Source organism: Alexandromys fortis, unplaced genomic scaffold (assembly GCF_014885135.2).
Source record: "Alexandromys fortis isolate MF-2015 unplaced genomic scaffold, M_Fortis_MF-2015_v1.1 scaffold_379, whole genome shotgun sequence".
Classification (NCBI taxonomy): domain Eukaryota; kingdom Metazoa; phylum Chordata; class Mammalia; order Rodentia; family Cricetidae; genus Alexandromys; species Alexandromys fortis.
The window spans coordinates 393406-397917 of NW_026068348.1; the positions used below are offsets into that span (position 1 = coordinate 393406).

Consider the following 4512-nt stretch of genomic DNA (forward strand, 5'->3'; position numbering starts at 1 on the left):
TGGCACAACACTGCAGGAGCGCCAGCGTATTAGTCAGGGTTCTTGGGAGTAACAAAATTTACAGAATGAATATCTATCTTTATCTATCTATCTATCTATCTATCTATCTATCTATCTATCTATCTACATATATATGCATATGGATATATATGGAGATTTATTAGAATGACATACAGGCTGCAGTCCAGCTAGTCCAACATCTACCAACAGTTCAGTCCATAGTGATGGATGTCTCAGCTGGTCTTCATTATGTGCAGGAATCCTGACAAAGTAGGCTTTAATGAAAGGGAAGGAAAGAACTTGCTAGGGAGAATACTAGAAAGCAGGCAAAAAAAGAGCAAGCTCACTCCCCCTTGTCCTATATATAGGCTACCAGCAGAAGGTGTGGTCCACATCAAAGGGGGAATCTTCCCATCTCATAAGATCTGGATTAAAAGGGGGTCTTCCCACCACAAAGATCCAGATTAGAAGTGAGTCTTTTCACTTCTAATGATTTAATTAAAAAAAAAAATCCTCACAGGTATACCCAGTCATTAGGGTTTTGGTTAATTCCAGCTTCTCAACCACCTGGGTTTTAATTAATTCCAGCTGCCCAACTATTTTGGTTTTAGTTAATTCTATATATATTAAGTTGTCAACCAACAAAAGCCATCATACCCAGAAAGCAATGAAAAGCAAACAAAGGGGCTGAGGAGCCCTTAGGATGCACCAGGGCATGCTCTCAGTGATATTAAGACCTCCTATTAGACGCTACCACTTAAAGCTTCTACTACATTCAAATAGTACAACTCTGGAGGCTAAACCTTTAACATACAGGCCTTTTGAGGTCATTTAAGAGCAACCTAATTTTCTTTTTGGCTAGGGGATGATGTTTTGGGGGGTCACCCTCACATAGTTACTAATTTATAACTTCAGTAGCTATATATTCTGCTAGATTTTGATATATGCTTATTGATCTACATTTTGAACTGATAAGAAACTTGTAGTAATAGGCAAAAACTGTCAAAATGTGGTTTTAAAAATCATATCAAAATGGCTAGAAAAGGACTATCATGAAGAAAGGGGTTGTCGTAGGTCTACTTTGTAGTAATGAGGACAGGACCTTGGTGGGTGAGTCAAAATTATGCTGTTTTGTTATTCAGAAGCAGTAGGGTTGGGACCGATCTGCGGGAATTGTACATTTGTAAATAGAAGTAGGTTAAAGTAATTAATCCTATGTCTTGCAGCTCTAACATTTTCTCCCTTAAGAGAGATTACCTAGGGTCCAAGGCAACTAACAACAAGGTGTAATGATAAAGTGGTTGCATTTCTCTGATCTTGGAACAGTTTATGTGTTTCAGTGTGTGTTAGTGTTTTGTGGCAAAGTGTACCAAAGAGTAAGTCTGAATTTGGTGAACCCTCATAGCCTTACTGAAGAGAGAGGCATTAATACTTTTAAAAGCATAAAGTCTCAATTGTAAAAGCAGTTCACTTGACAGAGCCCAAAAGCAATTAGATACCATACTGAGAGTGTGAGTAGGGGTAAGATCCTGGTTGATACTTCTGTCGACCTGACAGAAGATAGAGCTATCTAAGAAAAGGAATCTCAGTTGAGGAAAGTGCCTCCATAGAATTGACCTGTAAGCAAGCCTGCAGGGCATTTTCTTGATTTATGATTGATGTGGGAGGGCCCAACATACTGGGGGCGGTGCCAACCCTGGGCAGGCAGCACCCTGGGCAGGCAGTCTTGTAAGAAAGCAGGCTGAGTTAGGACAAGGCATGGACAACAAGTCAGTAAACAGCACTCCTCCGTGTCCTTGGCTTCATATCCAGTCTGCAGCTTCTTTCCTTGAGTCCTGCCTTGTTTTCCCCAGATGATAGACATGACTTGTAAGCCAATTAAACTCTTTCTTCCCCAAGCTGCTTTTGCTCATGGTGTCTGTCACATCAATAGAAAGTGGGGAATGGGGAAGCTTCAATAACATGGGTGGGTGATTTCTCTGTTTCTACTTTCATGTATAATGAAATGAACATATGAAGAAGAAGAAGCCCTGCCCATTACTTTTGGGGGTATCACTTTTTTAAATTACCGTGTTATTCAAGCCCCTGGATAAATTACCTCATTTAGGAGTCTTACTCTGACCATTTCAGTGCGGAAATGTGTCCTTCATCTGTTCATATGAGAGAAAACATTAAAGCAACCTTCATAAAATCATTCACAGAACAGCAAAAATATGGCCCTTCAATCTAATGCCTTGCTAGCACAGTGAAATTCATGTTACTTTAGACCAGAGATAGAACACTTATTTTTGTGCTAAGCATGGTATTGACAGAAGAACAAAAACATTTTCGTTTTATTTATTTATTTATGCAAAAAAACAGATTTGGTTTAATATTGCAACAATAGAAAACAAACCCAAGCACTACACACTAACAAACATACTACAACCCAAGAAAGGGGGCATGCATAGGCTACAATCACAAGCTAAATGTTTACAGGGGATCACAGAACTGTCTATGACCCCGTTGTGGCAGTGGTGGTACAAGCAAGTACTATATCTGGAGATACCAGTTCCCACCCCAGCAAAACTTTATTTTCACACAACAGTAAAAGGCATAGTCACTTAAGAGTATGCAGTCCTCACAACGAAGACGTGGACCTGCTGTGTTTTGGTGGCTTCACTGGCTTTTTCCAAGCTGCTAGTACTACAGCAACAAATAACAAACAAGGCCTCGTGGCTTCTGGCTGATCCGGGCACCTTCAAGGGCACAGATGTGAATTTCCATCAGTTTCAGTCTTGGCTGCAGTTCCGTATCTCACTCCAAGGAGTAGGTAATGACAGCAGCTAGCCCAGAACTGAGATTCCCTTTATCCTTGGAGGTTCTTATTTAGGACCCTGTTCTTGTGAACACAGGCGGGGCACAGCATGTTGTCCTCCAGGTATGGGGGTGGAAAGGTACAGGCTGGCAGCAGGAAGAGGGCAATCACTTTCCCCTTCTTCTCAGGTACCAGGCTTGTACAGTGTGGAACTGCAGCTGAACCCATCCTCTTGAGTCTGCTGGAAGGCTTCTCCCTTGGACCACACACCACAGTTCCCCATAGGTCTCAGGCGTTGTAATGGACTGCAGGGCCTCATTCTTGTTAGCATTGGCTACAATCCTGGACCAAGACACCAACACTGCCTCAGAGGCAGTTGTGGTCACAATGGTCGTGCTGACTTCTTCATAGAGGACAGGAGGTTCAGTAAGGGCAGGCATCTGCTCCTCGGGTACAGGGACCATTTCAAGAGGAACTATCACCTGAGGGCATGACTCTTGTCCCTCCTCCGTCTTCGTCTTCATTTTTTTTCTGACATATTTTCACCCTGGCCTCTTTCGGTGCGTCAGGAATGTTCTCTAATTCAGGCATTTGTTTGGGGAAAGAACTTGCAAGGAGTCGTTTGTAAGTCTCTAATTTCTGGCCGTTGCTGCTCATTCTTGCACCATTCCCGCAAAATGTCTCGGTGAATCAGGTTCACGGGGGCAGATAATCCGGTAGAGGAGGAACTGGTATTTTCCTAGGAGTGGGTTTTGGAGTCTCAGCATCTCCTGCTTTCTTGTTTGATTTACAATAGTTCTCTTTTGCTATCTTGTTTGCTCTTTTTTTTTTCTTTGCAGGGGGCTTTGCAAAGGATGTGTTCGGTTGACTAGACATCAGGCAGTCCACTTCTCTTGGCTCTCTTGTGCTGCTCAACTCCTTGTTTCCAGCATCCTCTATCTTCGAATTAGATGAAAGAAAATTCTTCCAGACATTTTCGTTTTAAATATGAAATTAAAGCACAAAGCATGTAAGTGCTTTGTCGAGTTACCATAGAGAAATCCCCAAATCCCTGGAACTCCACGTGTCCACCAACACCAGCACACAGTTTCCTTTCCATGTGTCATCCATTCAAGTTATATAAGGAAAGGCATGTTGCCAATCTGAGGACATGGTAATGCAAACTCCTGGCCTGATACTCATAAAGAAAATCCCAGGGACAGATGTTGACCAGCTGAACTAAAAGGTACTACACTCACTAGTACAATCACGAATTCAGCAGCAGTTTGGGAATCTTCAGGGCTCTCATTTCTCTAAGCTGTCTATGAGTACAGAGGTGACCTTTAACTACTAATAAGCCACATGAGCCTGAGTCTGCTCCTTGATTTTAGACATGGAGACTTTAGAAACATACTCAGGTAACAAAAACTTTCAACAACCTAGACCCATGCACTTAATATACAAGACATCACTTATTAAGGATTTAAGTATATACCTATAAAATAATGTGCTAGTTTCTACTGGGATGATGGCTCCATCCCAACTCCATAAAATCAGAAGTACCTGCACTCAGGACCTTTCCAAATCTCACTCTGAGTATTTCGTCATCTAGCCGTTCATTGCATTGATGTGGGATTCCCCTTTGCATGCTGTGAATACAATTGGTTAATTAATAAACAAAACTGGTTTGGCCTGATAAGGCAAAAGAATAGAGATAAACAGGGAAAAACTAAACT

General features: G+C 41.9%; 1 pseudogene; it reads right to left on the reverse strand.

The window, feature by feature from the left end:
• Nucleotides 1-2848: 2848 nt before the first annotated feature.
• On the reverse strand, nt 2849-3896 carry LOC126495336 (developmental pluripotency-associated protein 4-like; annotated as a pseudogene).
• Between the last annotated feature and the right edge of the window lie 616 nt (nt 3897-4512).